The 18,633-nt window shown below is 40.6% G+C and overlaps 1 long non-coding RNA gene across 2 annotated transcripts; it reads left to right on the top strand.

Annotated features, from left to right (window-relative positions):
* The first annotated feature begins 444 nt into the window (after positions 1-444).
* Positions 445-3,382, top strand: LOC117243871. Of its 2 annotated transcripts, none has more exons than XR_004495814.1 (3): positions 445-491; positions 2,877-3,018; positions 3,151-3,382. It is a non-coding gene; the product is annotated as an uncharacterized LOC117243871 (long non-coding RNA). The 2 variants fall into 2 exon arrangements; XR_004495811.1 differs by lacking the exon at positions 445-491 and adding an exon at positions 592-638.
* Positions 3,383-18,633: the final 15,251 nt, after the last annotated feature.

The following is an 18,633-nucleotide window of genomic DNA, read 5'->3' as shown; positions in this document are numbered from 1 at the left end:
AGTCCTCCCCAAGCAGCCACAGAAACCAACCCTTCCCCTCTTGGCTGAAGTAGGTCAGCCAGCCCTGGCTGCTCCAGGGCCTTATCAAGGGTGGTGAGCACCTTAGCTTGTTAGCTCTACCCACGTGTTGTGCATATTGACCGATAAATCAGAAGTTTAACACTTTTAAGCTGTGAAATCCATTTTGCTGAGGCTTGATACCTAGCAAAAGGGAGAGCTGTTTAGTACAGGCAATACCTCTTCATCTATCACCCTTGGCAAATCCCTGCCTTAAAAGCCAAAGCAGGAACTAGAAGCAGCATGGCAACTATTTTTGAATTTATATTAATCCTTTATTGCCAATTACTGAAAAATGTGAGTTTTGGTGTCTCCCTGTAGCCTTGTCATACCCAGCCAGCAAAGGGTGTAAGCTAATTGTTAAATTCAGTTCAACAAGTTCCTCATTAGGGTGAAATTACCTGAGTTTGAAATCTGCTAATTTTCCAATCAGGGTGAGTGTTTGCACTTGTGATTTGGAAATAATTAACACATGGTATAACATCAAAACCTATGTAAAGGCTAATGGCAAAAAGACTAATTTCCTTAGCAAGAAAGTGGTGTGCTTGGTTTCCCCAGAGTTTTATTACTCTTCTTTCAGTGTTAGTATCTGCTATGTAAGGTGTTTTTATATTTACTTAGACTGTTTTTCTATACAGCTATACTTTTTAATGATAATTTTGAAAAGCTAAAAATTATGTTTTAGGATGGTGAGGGTTTTTTTTAGTTTGAAATGTGCTTTTTAATTTCTTTCTTCTTTCTCCTGTTAATGCAGACTTTCCTAGATTTACTTGTTTCTATTTTCCCTAAACTGAGACAATAAACTGATTAGGACTTTAGCCTGAGTTCTGCAAATTTTCAAACGCACCTTCTCAGGACACCCATGTTTTGATCCTTCAGAACATTCCTAGGAATGTGAATGCCCCATAGTACTTAGAAAGAAAGGATATTCAGGAAGGACAATTAATTAGGAAACCAGATGGGTGAAACAAATTTAGTTGGAAAACACAGAAAAAATTTCTACCTTAGTTTCATTAGCCCTGAATTCCAAAATCCTGACATAGTCTAGTTGGTCAGAGCATGGCAAGGCTGTGGCTTTGTATGAGATACTCACATAACAGTTGGAGACTTGATGATCTTTTTGGGTCCCTTTCAACTCAATATATTCTGTGATTCTCTATTATTGGAGTAGCTGGTATAAACCAGGTATTTTTTCTGGTAAACGATGCTACCCTTGTAGCTTAGAGCATGGCACTAGGGCAACTCAGTGAATTAGTGACCTGTCACCATAGGGCTTGAAAAGGAGAGGAGTGATTTTAATCTGTGGTAGCCATCTCCACCCCTTTGTTAGTCCTGGTGTGAGTGTGCTGTGGATTTTGACAAGCAGGGTGTGACTTGACAGGTACTGACAAGGAGAAGTGCCCTCTCTGTGTGAGCAGGCAGCCTACCAGAGGTCCAGTTTCAGCCAGGGGAGCTGTGGCACAGAGTGGTATGTAAGCTCTGCTTGCCTATGAAAAAGCACATGGGGTTTTTCTTTGTGTTTTCTCACAGCATTGCCTTTAAACTCCTCAGACCTCCAAGCAGAGCCTCCCACAAAAAAGAAAGTCATCAAAAGTAGTGAAGTAGCATCAGACGCTTTATATTGCATCTGATCTCCCAAATCTTTGTCAAGCAGCATTCTTTAGCAGAAAGGCTACCTCAAGAAGCAGCCTTTCTGTTTCTATAGCCTTTCTATTTGGGATAGAAATGTGGTTCTTTCTGGGCAGCTCTTCTCACCTGTCCAAAGATATCTATGGCAACTGTTTGCACTGAGATAGGAATTGTGTTCCAGGTACTTGTGAGTCAGCTCTCGGGAATTTCCTTACTGGAATAGTATCTCTGACTTAGGTAACATGTTTTGAACAATTCCAGGACCATAATTGTTTGGAGCTTTCTCTTATCAATGCATTTTTTTGATGAATGTAAATAGAGTTTATTTTTCTTCATTCACAAAGGAAGAATTTGTAATTTGTGCCTATGCCCATTCACACTGCCAGAACTAATATATATACTAATATATAACATAGAGGTGGTAGGGATTTGCATTGTCATGCAAGCAGATGATTCCCTTTCTTGGTCAGCTTTGCTTTTTATAGCTCATTGCTTATGAACTACTATTGCTTGTGAAATTCTGGGCTGCAAGTCTCATATTCCTTTTTCTATTGCTCTGTTTCTATTCACCTACTTTCTTTTGTTCATGACATCAGCTGCTGTGGCTTCTGTGCTTCGAAAAAAATTGTTCCCCTCTGATCTGGTTGGTTTAGTTATGGGCAATATCTCTTAAGTCAAACACTCAGAGCTGTGAGACCATCTTTATCCCCTCTTGTGTTGAGCATCCCCACACACTGCTTGTATTTAATGTGGTAGAGAGCATGGTCAATTAAATGACAGGGGCTAATACATTAACACTCATGATTTAGATTGGAAATGATTGCTTATTTTCCTAGAGCTATTTGTTTCCCTTATGTACCTTAGCTTCTAGTTTTAAAAAAGATTAAATTTCAAGTTCTGTTGAAATAATGTTGGCCATTTCCCTGGTTCTTACTGAGCAGCTATTGTGTTAGAAAAGACATACCTGGCAACTTCGAGTTGCTGAAGAACCCACACTGTATAAGCAATCAAAGGCTTTAGATCATCTGGCAGAATAAGTCCTGCCTGTTGTCTGTCTGGGAATGATGTGAAGGAGATGAAACTTTAACAATAGTTTTCTCCATTTCTTTTCCTTTTGGTTACATGCTGCTTTCTACTAGGCAACCTAGTATTCATGCTTCTTTCTCTCTTTGAAATTCTCTTATTGGAAGCCCAAAGATCATAATCTCCTGCCCCAGACCACCTGGGGAAAATGGCCCTTACTGAAATGGGGGATGTCTGCCAAAGCTCCCTTGTGAGATTCTACCTTGTTTGGCTGCCTGCAGGGGGCCCAAGGCAGCTCTGAGCCCCCAGGTAAGTAACTGTGATGTTAAGACGGTCTTTGCCGTCAGTATAATCATGTGGCAGAAAACCAGATGGCTTCTGGAAGCTAATAGTAGTCTCAAGCCATTCTCTGTATTTAATATAAATTGTCTTGTTGTTTAGTGCTGGCCCAGCAGACAGCATCCCTTGGGAGGCCACAGGGAGGTGTGTGTTTTGTCCAGATCCTGAACAGCCAAAGGGGCTTGTCACACTGCAAGGCAGCAACCAGCAGCAGCCAGGTGCCACAAGGAACCAGCTCTTGGGTGAGCCTCACTCCTGCCTGTGCTACAACTTCCTCAGCAAAGCTGCATTCATGAATCCATTGCAAAGGAATGAATTAAAATTGTTCTTGTAATGATTTTAGTGGGATTTTCAATTGCTTTTGTAACATTATAAAAGAGACAATGTTAGTCTTTTACCAGCAACCCATCATCAATTTTAGCCTGTCTCTCCCTGAAGGAAAAGAATGCTGATAAATGGAGAGATTAAAAGGATTTCATTTGGATTTATCATTCTTAATTTTCTAGTCTTAAACCTTCTCTCTGAATGGCTCTTTTTGAGGAAGTGATCTGAAACCTTTATTAGTTTAATAGGATTTGGCCAATATTACTGACCTTATCCCCCCCTCAGCAGGATTTCCACCAACAGACTAAACAGATTTCCCTGACACTATGGCAAATCCTCTCTGTAAACAGTTGTAGCTAAGATGAGACTTGCTATCAGTGCTTTTCCTCCAAGTGAGTAAGCAATCCTGTTGAAATTCTCTCCTAAAGAGAGGTGACACAAGTGTGACTAAGTGTCAGCTGGCTGTTTGTTTTTTTTTAAATCATACAATTAATTACTTTAAAGTTTTCTTATCTTCTTTCTGTACTCTTCTGCCACCTGAAGCTGGTGAAGAAACCCCTGCAATCACTAAAAAAATTGCAGTGAGAGACTATTAGTATCATTAGCCTCCGAGGTTCCAGCACACTGTCACTGGCTAGCAAAAGAGGCTGAATTTGTTCGTGCCATGATGGAAAATACAGTTAATTCCCATTTAATTTCTTTTTATTTCATAGTCTCTCTAAGGATTTCATTACCACACCATGAGAATAAACTTAATTCTGCTAATGAAGTCAAAATCGCTGTATTTGAGGTAATTCCCCACCCCATTAAAAACAAATATAAAGGAATACGACAAAATAATTGTGTCACACCTCCAACTTTCCCTTTGCGTCCACATTTCTTCCCAGATGAAGAATTCACTGTAGCAGCCACAGGGTAAATTATGTCACAGATTAGGGAGCGAACTCCCTGTGGAATGCTCAGGGACTCCACCTAAGGATAAGTGGTCTCTACAGGCTGAGCCCACTCCCTGTAACTTTCTCCGACAGGCGGATCCCCAGCATTTGGCGGCGCCGGGAGCGGCGTGCGGGCCCCGTGTCCGCAGCGGTGCCGCCGGCGCTAGATGGCAGGCGGAGACAGCGCAGCCACGGCAGCGCCGCTCCTCCGGGAGCGCCTCTCGTGTCTTCACTGCTGCTTCCTGCCTTCCCTGGCAGGCTCGCAGTTTATTATTAGCACACCGAGCTCAGTTTCTTCGCCTTCAGTTGTAGTTAAGTAATATTGACGTCTTTGATTTTGGAGGACGTGTTGTTTCGGCTGGTTTAAGGAATGGCTGCAAGCGGTGAAACGACCCTGGCTGCCACTCCAGCAGCGGTCACACATCTGAAGGTTTGGGGGATCTGTGATTTATCTTCGGGGAAATAACGCACTGTGCAGCCCCTCCTGGGTACTGATTTGAAAGAGCAATTTTTATAGAATATTTTATCACTTTCACTTGCAGTCAGTCCCCAATAGGACTTAATATTGCCATCACCAGTACTATAAAAAGTAAAAATCAAGGCTTGTTTGCCTCTTAACCATTCCTGTAGACAAAAAACGTAATTCAAAACAGGTGATGGGTGCCATTCTCAGTTCTTGCTCAGATCCTACTCTATTAGTCCTGCAAGGTGGACACTCTACCAGCATACAGTGTTCCTGTGTGTTGCAATAACCACAAATTCAGTGAAATTGCTCCTATTGTGCCTTTTTCTTTGAATTTCATCCTTGTTGACACAAAAAAGTTAATGACGTGTGGCTATATGCACATGCAGCTCTGGAACCCTTCCCTCCACGCGGAGATGGGGCCAGGACTTTGGGCTGTTTCTCCAGCTTGAGTTGAAGTCCGGTCCCCCGCCTGGCACAAAGAAAACAGCTCCTCAGGGATGCATTTTTACAGCTTTCAGTCTGATTGTGTCCACAGTAACGGTTTAAATTGGATTAGTGGGTGTGAAACAAATTTCCTAATCGTGTTTCTAATGATGTCTTGGGCTGCCCAGGGGGGCTGACCTCCGAGCACTCCAGCAGGATGCCTACTGTGGGAAACTACAGGGGGAGATGTGCTCCAGGAGCACACCCAGAGCTCCCCAGCTGCCAGCAGACCATCCCTGCCCACAGGACCAGCCTAGAGCTAGTCCAAAATGTGAACAATTGGAAATACCAAGTCCTCAAAGCAAACCCCTATGTACGGACAGCCCTATGGAGCAACTTGAATGGCCAAATTTATGCAGAGATACTGTTCTTGATACTTAACCTGAAATTTCTCCCAGTCTTTGTGTAGAAGCAGTTCTTGAATTTGTCTGTCAGTGATCTCTATACTGTGTTTTCTTCAAATTTAAGCTTGTGGAGAATTTTGCCATTGATCAGTAAGAACGTGCCTGCTGTGCAGTACTTTTCTTCCCTCCTTTCTCCTTGTCTCTCTATGAAATATCTTTCAGGACTGTCCCAGGGATTTGTTCTTCTGCTGTATTGATGGACATGGCACCAGACACAGGAAAAATTCTATTTCATACAGAGAAGTAACATCACTCACTATCCTACTCTATAGTCTATGATGTCAAGGGGTTGAAGGATTTAAAAGGCATGCTGCAATTTGGTTTTGGGAGAATTCAGCCACATAGGGTAGCTGCTTTTCAGCCTTGCTGGTTTTTAACTTTCACCTTACATTCTGGTTTGGTACAGGATGCATAAAATACAAGCTCTATGTGCCCTCTAGTGAGAACTGGTTTCTCCCTTCTTCTGATTAGAGAAGCCCTGTCAGAATTTTAATCTCTCTTTAAATATGGATGGAGAGGGCCTGTTGATACCACTTATTCATGGAAAAAAGTTCTTCAAAGCAACTCCTTCTGCTAGACAGCAATACTGTCTAGCTATGGATGTTATCCAGCTCTGTTTTAGGAGCTGTTAATTTTAGGCCTTACAGTGTGACTATGTGGCAAGAAGAAGTGAAGCAGGGGCAGAGGGAGAGGAGGGAGAGAGCCAGGACTAGTGCTCACACCTGCAACCTTTCCTCAATAGGTCATTTTTCCCTGGGCACCTTCTCCTATGCTAAAAGATTGCAAGGTCCAGAAACACACAGCATGTATTTGTATCAACTAACACATACATTACACAGGTACAACTAAGAGGCTACTCAGCTAAGTAGTACTCAAATATTAACTATGATAGGCTACTTAAGCTAATTATTACGAGTATTACCAGGCAGGTAGGCGGCTGTTGGTTGTGGGGAAGTTTTCATTTCCATGACTTTTGGAGAGGACCATGATCCCTTGTCAGGCCAAGTTGCTGTATGCTGAGCCTCTGCTTTCTTTCTGAGGGTGTTGTAACTTTTGCCTCTCCTCAGTATTTTCCAGTTGTTACAGCCTTTACAATTTCACTTCTGCCTGTGAACTTACTTTCATGTGGCATTAGCCTACACTTTTTCTTGCAGCTGGAGAAAAATGTTCTAAGCAAGACTCAGCCAAGGCATCACAGCCGTGCTACAGCAAAAGCAAGCCTTGGGCAGACAGCTGAACATGTGGGCTGGTGTTTAGCATCTGAAAGTTAGCTGCACATTCACACCAGAACTAAAGTAAAGGCATAATATTGCTCTTTGTTATGACACATAGACTTCTGTCATACTGATCATTAACATTTGGGAGGACAGGGAGGGGGAATTATCATTAGGGCAGATTAGAACACTGCCTCTGGTTATTTTGGTACCATTATGAAGTTCAGGCTGGACAGCTCATCATGACACCAGCAGCAGAGTCCTTGAAGTAACCGCTGACTATGTGACAGGTGGTCTATCAGATAAACACACTGGTTTTGATTTCTAAAAAAAATCTAGTGACAGAAAATGTCCCAGTGGCTCAGACATATTGTCCTGGGGGTTGTGTTAACACCTTAAGAAGCGCCAGAATGCTTTCAGCAAGATCACTGGTTTCGAAACAGGCTGTAACAAATCTGAACCACAACTTTTGTGGTGGAGTGTTTCAAGGAGAACAAATGTTCTCCTGTTTGAAAGTTCAGGCAGAAAGGAAGAAGACCAAGCTTTTTGGACAGCAGAGCAGAAAAGCCCTCAGATAGCTGACAACTGAAAGAAGCACTTACATACCAGAAGCTACACATGCAGAGAATGTAGAATGTGATCTTTGTGGAGCAGCTGGAAAAAAAAAATCTTTGATTTGCTGGTTAATCAGAATGTACTGCAGAGAAATCAATTTAAAGATAATCTCATTTGCTATTTATTTCTGGCTCATATTTCCACAGGCCTGGATATATGCATTTCATCAGTCATCTACTTTGGAGAGGAATGGCATAAATTTCAACACATCTGCTATTTTTGCCTGCAAAATATTCAAAATTGTTTCTGCAGAAGCTATGGGCAGCAGTGGGGGACATTTATTTAAAGAAACTTGGAACAATGGATCACTAGTGATTAAAATAAAAATGGAAATTACATTCTGGATGCAGGAGGCAAATGAGTATTGCATTTACAATACTCTGGCATTTAGCATGTATGAACCATCTTTGAATAGTTGCATTTTGGAAATTTTGAAACCTGGTTGTCTTTTGAAAAATGCAGATTCAAGCTTCTCATTTTATGCTAATGTGAAGAGGTGAAGGAGAATACCAGTTTGTTGAAACAAGTGAATTAGCATGTGAATGGGGCGTATTGGACTTCTCCCTCTTGAAACGGTGCCTTTCAAAGTACAAAGTAGGATTTAAACCTCACATTGTGATTTTTCTCTTTTCAGATCCCCAAATCATGTTACTTGTAGTGCATTAATAGACTTTGAACCTGTACCCCATTGACTAGAGGTGCTGTCATTTTTACTAATAGCTGTAATCTACAAATCTAGCAATCAATGAAACCTGTTTTCTCTCCCCCTTCCTAATTCTTCTTTTGAATCTCACTTTCAGTTTTCAGGACTGATGGTTATGAAAACACTTGCAAAATAAGAATGTGAATGGCAGACCAACCTGGACTCTCTCCTTCCTCATAAAATCAGGGTTTTTTTCAGAGGACTGCACTGTCAGTCTTGCCAGAGAGGTTTGCCTTCAGTGCTGATGTTCTCCTTGCAAATAAGACAGGCTTGCAGCAGTATATTGCTGAGGAAGCTAGGCTGCAGTGACACAGGGGAATTAGTGCTGCTAAAGGGAAGAGACTTGGGGAGGTATGTTTCCAGCACCCGGGTGACTAAAATCTCACAGCTCAAACAGTCTAATCCCATACTGCAACAAGTCAAACCACCTTCAGCAGAGACTATGACATTTTTTGCTCCTGTGAAGTAAAAACTCAGGAATCTCTACGGTGAATGAAATTCCCCAAAGAAAAAGGTAAAATGTTGCCTTCCAAGATTCTCTCCTCCCTCTTCCCAGCCTCCATTCCCCCAAATTAGCCACAGTAACCTGGTCTGCTTTTCAAATACCTGCTTGTATTTGTGCGATGGTGTGCACATTTGCTTTCCTTCATTGCATTTTACTTGCCTCTGATTAATGATTAACACAAAGCAAAACCATTGTATCTGGTTCTAAGTGCCTCCTTTAGCAAAGAAGGGAGCTTGCAGAAAGTCTGCTCTGGTGCCACAACACCAGAGCTGGAGTGCTCTTGGCTGCTCTCAAGCCAAGTCTTGTAAATACGACTTGGCAAGACTTGCCTCACCCAGCCTGCTTTTATTTGCAATCATGTTCACATTATTTTTAATGCAACATCATATTTGACAAAGACATGGAGATGCTTCGGTTTTAGTTCTTTTATTTGTTTGGGGTAATCACTGTCTTCCTCTTATGAAATAGCACTAGTCCACTAGCTGCTCTGTAGCAGCTGCATGTGTCCACTGCAATATCAGAGAGGAATAGCCAGCATCCATTTGTGCTACACTGCCAGCTGGAAAGGTAGCAGGAGGTACAGTTATAGCAGGCTGCTTTAAAAGCTATGAAACTCTTCTTTCTCATGGTAATGCCAGTGTTTGCCTTTCTGACTAAATGACTGACTCTTCGATGCAATAGCTGCTTTGCTCTATAGGGGGAAGGTAAGTTATTCAATAAAACAAGTATTTACAGTCATAAGATTACAAAGGTTGTTTATTTTTGTTTATTTTTAAAACGGATGTGTACTTGTCTTGATTGCTTTACTGGGCAATAAAGGTTTTCTAATCAGTTCAGTGAAAACCTTGATTCATACAGGATTGGTGCTGGTGCTGCCTTGTATTGAGATGTAGTGTCTCCCAAAAGGATTTATCATAATCCACCTGTAATCTTCTCAAGAGAAGGAAATTTAGGTGGTAGCTGGTGGAATAGACCATGTCATTTTTCAGCTGAAGTTGCCCTGACTGTCCTTTGAAAGTAGTAACGGGGGTCACATTCCTAAATCTGTTTTACAGTTTGCTGGTTTCAATGAACTCAGTGTCTGCAAGGGAGGATCAGAGAGTTACTGCTGTATTTATGGCAGATGAGATCCTATAACATGGCTGAACAAGTCTTGTGCTGAAAGGAGTGGTTCTACAGCCCTTCTGGTTCTCTTGCAGCTCTAGAGAGGTTCTGTAACTTCTCTCCATGGTTTTGATAAAGAGTGGGAAGTAGGACCATTTCTCTGATTCTGTAGATTAGCTCCCTAAGGTGGCACCTGAGGCTGGGTCAATGCCTCAGCTGGACAAGGAAATGTACCTGGAAATGGGGTGGGGGAGATTGGGAAGCCCCTTGCTGCAGCTGAAGTACTTGTGGCAAAGTGTGAGCCTGATACAGACATCAGCTCTACTTTCCACCTTTTGGACCTGAGGTTCAAAATTAGCTGGCATTGCAAAGTCCAGCCATTGCAGACTGCACACCCTGACAACTCAGGACTTGCTTATCCAGAGCTATTAACTGCTGGTTCCCTTCAATTCTAAAGCCTGAGCATTAGCAAGACAGCTGAGTGACTTTTGGCTGGGGTCAGGATGTAGACTCTTCCTCAGAGCTGTCTCAGCTTCTTAGCTTCCTTAAAATTGTTTCCCAAGAGATGTGTTAATCTGTTTTTATACATCATGAATGCTATTCTTAGGAGCTACCTTTGATTTGTTCAGTGTGGCAAAGCAGAATACAGAGCTGTATTGAGCCGAATGTTTTAAGTGCACTATTCCCCCATATACTGCAAATGCACATCCTTATACAGATATGTCTCACATTTGTCTTTGTCTCTGTGTGAACCTACATCAAGCCACAAAGACTGAGTGCAATGTCTATATTTTACTAAAAGAAAAAGAAGGCTCTGTGATGCTGCATATATAGGGCCAGTGTATTGGGTTTGCATGGCGAGGATTTTGTAGTGTGGGGCTACTGTGAGCTTCTGTGAGAGGCTAGGAGAAACTTCCCCCATGTCCAGCAGAAGCAAGGCCAGCTGGCTCCAGGATGGACCCGCTGCTGGCCAAGGCTTAGCTCATCACAGTGCTGGTAGTGTCACTGTGTGACGTATTTCAGAACCGGGGCAAAAACCTAACTTGCTCTGGGAGCACCAGCAATTGCAGATGGAGGAAGGAGTGAGAGTCCATGAACGGAACAGCCCTGCACACACACCAAGGTCAGTGAAGGAGGAAAAGGAGATGCTCCAGGCACTGGTGCAGAAATTCCCCTGCAGATCACAGTGGGTCAGCTATCCTCCTTTAGCCCATGGAACACCATGGTGGAGCAGAGATCCATCGGCAGGATCCCTTGCTGCAGGTGGATGCCCAAAGAAGGTGGTTACCGTGCGGGAAGCTGGCCCTGGAGCAGGCTCTTGGCAGGCCCTGTGGAGAACAAAACCTGCACTGGAGCAGGTTTTCTGGCAGGATTTGTGGCCCTGTGGGTGATCCACAATGGAGCAGTCTGCTCCTGATGGACTGCATTCTGTGGAAGGGACCCATACTGGAGCAGCTGGTGAGGAACTGCAGCCCATGGGAAACACTCACACTGGAGAAATTAATGGAGGATTGTTTCCTGTCAGAGTGACCCCAAATTGGAGCAGGGGAAGAGTGTGAGGAGGAAGCAGTGACAGAGACAAGATGTCTCTGGACTGACTGCAGCCCCCATTCCCTGACCCCCTGCACCTTGGAGAGGAGGGTAGAGAATTTGGGAGTAAAGATGATATCAACAAGAGGGGAGTGTGTGTGAGGTGAAGGTGTTTCTGCAGAGAAGTCCAGTTCAAATTTGACACTTTATCTTATCTGGAATGTGAAACTCAATATATGTGCTCCACCATGTGTAAAAGCACACACAAGACAGAGGTCCCTTTGAGGGACAGGGTAGATATATCTGGGCTTGATTATGATGCAGGTTCAGCCGTAACTGCACCTGATGGATGCTCTTTTCCTTTCTGCTCACTTAGAAAAGTCATCTTGTATTTAATTCCCATTCATTGTGCACATGTAAGATTCAACTACCAGAAGTCAGTACTCTTCAAGTTAAGGCTATGAGCTGGCAAACATCTGCTGAACACAACTGGAAATGGCTTCTAAAGGCAAGCATTAAACAACCTTAATAATAAAAATGATCTGTGCTCTTCATTCTGCTTTTCAGTGTATCCGTCACATGCCACTCCAAGCTTCAGCTGAGAAGAAAGGCGTTAAACTACATGAATGTGGAAATGTTGTTGCTCATTCGAGTGTGACAACCTCTTGTTTAGCATTCAGTTACTTAATGAAGTGTAAAGATGACTTTGGAGCATCAGTAATTCCATTCCTATCCACATCCACCTCCATAATCTTATCTAATCTTTCAAAGCTAATCCATTTTACGACAAACTTGTAGGCCTGAGTAATGTTGCAACATGGAGAAAGTAAAACTTCAGGTTGTCAGGAATCTGCACAGAATCCATTTTTCACCTAAGAAGAGCATTTTATTACTCCTGTTATCTCAAAGCACTCATCTGCAAGCAAACACCAGAGCAAAAGTTTTCTTCCCACCTATGAAGCCATCATGCTATGCCTTCCCACAGATCATCAAAATAATTTGCATAATGATTTGCATAATAAGATTCATGCTATGTTTTGTTAGCAAAACAGTTGAAAAAACTATTTATTTGTTTATCTTGTTAATTACAGTTTTTTTCCAGTCATCATCTTTGAGGAGGCTGTGTATAGAGACAAAGGATATTTTGCTAAATGATGCTCCTGGAGAAGTCACCAGCTGTTGGCAGAAGGCCTTCTAGGCTACTTGAAGAAGCCTGAATGGAGATTACTACACTTACCAGGATCAGGTGCATGGATATGCCACATGAACATGGTGCATTTACTTCTCCCTTAGACTGTGTATTTAAAGACAAATTAAAATAGATTCTTGTTTGGCATTGCTATTGAGCTCCACTATATGCATGGATTTCAGCAACCCCAATTGCATCCTGATGAGACTCCACCTTGCTAAGAGGTACTGGGAATTAGGGTAATGATGCAAGAGCTCCTGTACAATACCTACCAGAAAAGCTTATCTCTAACCCAGAACTGGTGTTATTATAACCCTGACAAGTTTCTCTTTAGCTTAGAGCTAATTTGTTATGTCAGTGTACATAAACATGATGCTGTGTTTGCCTATTTTCTCATCTAGACCAGTCTACAAGCTACAGTGTGCACACTATTACAGAAAATCAAGCAAAATATGTATTACAATTTACAGGGAAGAGAAACTCCAGAATCCAGCAAAAAGCAGTATCATCAAGAGGTATATATTTGAAGTCCAGGATGTTACAAAAAGGTTAAATATGATGTTTAACTTGAGCTATGTAAACTAGTTCAGTTTCCTTACTGTGCACTTTCAAATCAGTACCAAATAAAAGGAGTATATGAAAATGGGAAAAATAAAAGCTTATTGGTTGAACAAGTGCAGGAAAATGTTTTTAACAGACAAATTGGGGAAACTACAATAATTTGTTTAAACTTTACGTGGTCTTAAATAAAAACTAAAATACCCACCAATTCATGTGTAAATTTATAGAGTGAAAAATCCCAATGAACAGTAAGAACTGTAGATTAATAAAACATATCAGGTCAAACAAACGTGATACCCAAACCCACTGCAATTGCCTGTGTATTATATAAAAGAATTCTAGTGCATGTAATGCTTATTGATTTCAGAAAAGCACTTGATGTGATACTGAATTATAAAACTTCTAGCATTTGGTGCATGAGATACAAGGAAATATAATGGGGTAAAAAGGAGGTTGATCAATGCAGATGAAAAAAATGATGCATCACTGTTCTCTACAGGCAGAGTTGCTATTGGAACAGGGGCTCTTCTCAACATGTTTTCTACTGCCAAGATCGGGAAGAGGAGGCAATCAGAAAATGCACTTGTGCTTCCTTAATACTGTCTGGTTGGTTGGTTTTTGAGAGGAAAATGGCTGATGATTCATTACAAAATGTGTATTTGGACTCAGATTTTTTTATTAACTTGTCTATTGGCACACAAGCTCCTCTGGAAAGTGCAGCTCAGGAGCAGGAATTACACTCCGAAAGATTTTTAACATTCATAAAGCTCCACAATGACAAGCATGACAGTTCTTCTTCCTAGTTGTCACGGGAGCTGAACTTTTACGCTGTTTTATTTAAGGAATCCAATGAAATTGGTGGATTCTCAATGTAGAATGTTTTGATGTTTCTATAAAAACAGTGGTGTTTCCTGGAAGCTTTAGTTCTCACCTCATGGTTGCATGAAACCCCAGTTTCAGGACAGCCTATATGGCAGAGATGTGAAAGTCCTGGGAAACCTGCTTATCCAATCTTTCAGCCGGCTAGATTGGCTGTCAAATACCAGCAGATATGGGAACAACTTCCAGTGAGATTATGGTGTTTTTCAAACAAAAAGAATGGTTTCTTCTTGAAAATTTGAGTGTATGGAAAATGAACCTATGCAAAACGACAAAAAATGCATTTCTATCTCCATATGAAAATTTTCAGAGCCAAGATGACTGAACCCTGCTCCCTTAAATGGCAGCTTTTATTCCATTTATCTGAGGATATGGGAACTTCTGTTGCATAGTAAACTTCATGTAGCAAGGTCAACTCCTTTTCAGCCTTTTCCTCACAAGACTCCTGCAAATTTCAATTTTGCAAACAAAAAGGTGCTGGGATGATAGTCTCCAAAGATAAAGGTATATCAGGGTGGGGTTATGAATATTCAATCTGAAATACAGTTTTAAGTTTTTCCCTGGAAGACTCCCTAGCAAGGGAAGGAAAGAAAGAAAAAAAAGAAAAAGACAAAGAAAAATAATTTCATACACACTCCTGTCCTACTAGTGCCAAACTACTTCTGCCTTCTCCTCAAAGTATACTGTCAATCCCTTTTTCAAGGATCTAGTACAAAACCCAAAGTTGTGTTTCTTATGTAGCAATGACTATTCCTCAGCTGGTGTTCCTTCCAGCTATTTCTGGAAAAGAAGATTAAATGGAAATCCTTGGTACAAGTGTACTGTCTGCTTGTTAGATTCAGTTTTTCACATTTCAGATGCAAGTTAGGACCTTGCTGTGGGATATTTTGTATGTTTGAATAGTTAGGGGAGCACCAAGGGGTTGAATAGGGAAGGGGTTGTTCTGGTGTGGTTCTGTGCCACTCAGTCAGCTCTGCCTCATTGGTTCCAATGTTTCCCTTGTGGCAAAGGCAGGACAAAATACCATGGCAATAAGGATACTACTAAATTCTTTTTCTCTGCATTTACTCTGTTATCTCAGTGGCAAGAATTCTCTCTCCTGCATGCCTTAAAAATTTCAAAAGAAAATATGCTATTAGTTTTTCTTTAGATATGGAAAGTTTTTTGGCTGTTAGGGAGTAATGTAGGTCTGCCCATTAATGCTGGACACACAGATGGTGTCATCTGATAGAGAGTCAACATAAGCTCCATGGTGGCACCAGCTTTAATTTAAAGCAAATTACAGGGGACAACTCTGCAACTGAAGAAATTGTAGAGTGCATACTCTAAAAAAATCTAACACCTTGGAACCAGATAAACCATTTGATAAGCCATGGTATTTTTGGTTTCAAAGGGAGTCAAGACTTTCTTCAACTTCCCAGCTCTTAGATCTGCTGAGTGCAATCTTTGATAGCTCCAGATGATTCCTTTAGAAAGACTGCTGAACTCTACTGGTCAACTAACTAGGATGAGAAAAACTAAATGCAGTGACTACCAGCTTTTGCTGGCAAAAAAATTTGGTAAGAAAAATTTCTTTCCTTGGGTAATAGACAAGAATGGCTGAAAATGTAGACTATGGTAGCAACAAGGTATAATACTACATGAATATTCCCAAGTACAAGAACTATCAATCTTCTGAATATTGTGGGTAACAGTCCTTCCAAAGTTACCCACTGGAGTGCACAAATACTAGGAAGCGATAAATTATTAAAAATAAAACCGGATCCTTTTTGAAGTTCAGGAAAGCTTCAATAAAAAACCTTATCCCTTTCTCACTTCATGTGTTCCCAGTGTGGCTTTGATCCACTACTTTAATCTACCCTTGAAAGCAGGGTATGCCAGGTAGGAAAATACAGTGGGGTTATTGACAAACATTAGTACTGCAAAGGATAGGAATTTGTATGAAACATCACCCTATACTAGTTTTTCCTGTTCTGTGCTGATTTTTCTGTCATCTTGTAAGACATACTTTGGGACTATAATTTTCTGTGTAAATTTTCTCCAAATAACTGTTACCAGTTATTATTATTGTTCATGTTTCGATTGTATTATCCCCATTCTCAATGAGTGCTTCTGAACTTTAAGAACTAAGGGTTATATTAACTTCAATATAGGTTTATTTTTTTGGTAAAAAAAGAAAAAAAATTACTACGAATTCCACAAAGACAATGTGTCTACAAAACACTAATAACTGTGTTTTCTTGGTTTGCAGTTTAACATTCCTTTTCCTCTCCTCTGACATCCATACAAAGAAGTTCATTATGCTGAATCCCCTGCAGCTTAGTTTATAGACCTACTACATATTCTACAGTGAAATAAAACAAACTTTGTTAAGGAGATTATGGCTCTGGTGTTTAAAGGTCTGAAATTTTCACTCTGAGAAAGTGTTAATTGGATGAAATACTACATGCAAAAGCTTTGATCCCTGAAAACAATCACATGTAATATAAAGGTCCAGAAAGAACAAGATCTGAAAATGTAACAAAAATGCATCTTTTAAAATCTCCATACCAAGTTTGGCTACAAATTTCTGTAGAAATGAATTTCTAATTTTTACAAAATGCTAAGAAAACTCAAACTCAAAACTTTTATTTTCTGGTAACTTAATTTTCTGGTTACTAGTCACAGAAGGGTCTCTTATTTATCCCTCTGCCCCCACTGAATTAACATACAAGTCCCATACAAGGAGCAGCAAAGACTCTTCCATGTACACTCTGTCATTAGGGTCCCTCCCTCCTGTCATAGCTAAAACACAAACCCTAGGGGAGGCCAATTTTTAAGTACTGGCACTGAATCCAGTGGTCAACAGTCAGTGCTTGAAATTTCTGAGGGTAGGAAACACCAAAAAGCTTTGCTTTTGCAGATATTTTCTACATCAGTTCCTCTGTTTTAGGGAATCACTCTGTGGCAAAACCTGATATTGCTGCTTTTCCTTCTCAAAGTTTCTGTGGTTTGTGATTCAGAAGCATTGATTTTATACCAACTCCAACACAGAAAACCAAGAAAAATTAAGGCAAGATTGCTTACTCAGATTTAATTATCCATCTCCTTTTTCACAGTGATGGCCCAACAAAAACTGATTCTATGATGTGTCTGGGGCTCCCTGGGAACAATGCAGGGGAAGTGGGGCTGGGTGGTGCTCTCTGGGCCAGGACACCACAGGCATCTTGTTCTCAGTGCAGGGCTCTGGCACGTGTCTGTACCAAAACTTTACACACCTTACACCTTACAGGTGCTTAGGATTCCAGTTGCCTGTGTGCTTGCAGATTTTAACTGAACTAGGGACTAAGTTGTTCTGGCTACTAAACGGCCATGTAAAAGTGGGTCATCTTTGACCCCTTGGTTAATTCTAGTTATTTCAAATTTGAATCTACTTGGAAAATAATACCCTCAGTAAAAAAGAGTTTTAACATTTATCACTGCTAAAATTAAATTTTCTTAAGGGATAAATAATTTCTTTCCCGTATGCCTGGAGAAGTTTTTTTCAATATTTAAACAAAGATATTCTCATAGACTGAGTTCAGGAAGCTTTTTTGTACCAGACATGTTCTGAAATACATAAAAAGGCAGGTATGAACTTTGAGAAATCAAATCCAAATTCATCCAGAAGCAAAACTCAGTTTATCATTTAATCCTATTGATCCCAGTGACATTTTGTATTTTGTATGGTTTATGCCACTACCTTTTCTTTATTTGGGCAGGTTGTTTAAGAACTAGGTTTATGTATATGCTTGCTGCTGTCTTGCATTGGTGAAACTATAGCCTTTCTCATGTGCATTTTTATGTTCTCTCAAGCAAGTCTTGCAGTCTTCTTAAGCACAAGGCCATGAAGAGCTGCTGGGGGGGTCTGGGATTTGAATGTCTCTAAAGTGTGTGGTTGAACAGTTTTTGGTGAATTCGTTCTGTTGGTTATGTCATCAATTTCTCCAGAGTTGAGAGAAGCTATTGGGAGTCTGATGGGAAGAGCACACCTCTGTTTTGCAGCGACTTTGTGTGTGTCCTCATTGTGGTTTTAGTCTGTATCATCATAGACAAAAACAATTCCAATTTTTTACATGGGTTGGCTAATAAAGGTTTAAGAAATTTCCAAAAAAAATGATGCTGTGATGCTTTATATTGCAAAAATGATTTTGTGTTTAGAAAGACAACTCAATAGTTAACTGTTGTCTTGCTACTTTTTGAAGCTGAAATCACACTAGAATTACTTAAAAATGTGAAAGATACATAAAATCAAGTGGCTTAAATGTTGATAATGAATCATCCTTTGAAGTTGCTAATTTCATCTTAATTTGTGAAATGTTATTCTGTCTTCAACAAAAAAAGATATTGTTTTCTGCCAGATAATTCTGCAACTGATTTCAGAGTTATGCTCTAAATGAATCACAATCAAATCCTGATGAGTATATAACAAAAGTTTTAAAACACTTTTCCTCACCTGCCAAAAAAACTTCAGAATTACAGTGGATGTTTCATTTTGTCAGTCTTGATTACATGACATGCCTCTTCAAGCCAGTCATTGCTATAAGCTGCAATTGAAGTGATTTTAAAATGCTTTCCAGTTATTTTGTACATTAGGTCAGGATTTCTCTGTCTCAGATTCTTAAGGACAATCATGACAGAAAGGATGGAGAGAG

The sequence above is a fragment of the Parus major genome, chromosome 1, assembly GCF_001522545.3.
Source record: "Parus major isolate Abel chromosome 1, Parus_major1.1, whole genome shotgun sequence".
NCBI classification, from domain to species: domain Eukaryota; kingdom Metazoa; phylum Chordata; class Aves; order Passeriformes; family Paridae; genus Parus; species Parus major.
Note: the sequence above shows the minus strand (reverse complement) of the source record. Positions and strands in the feature narration are given on the sequence as shown.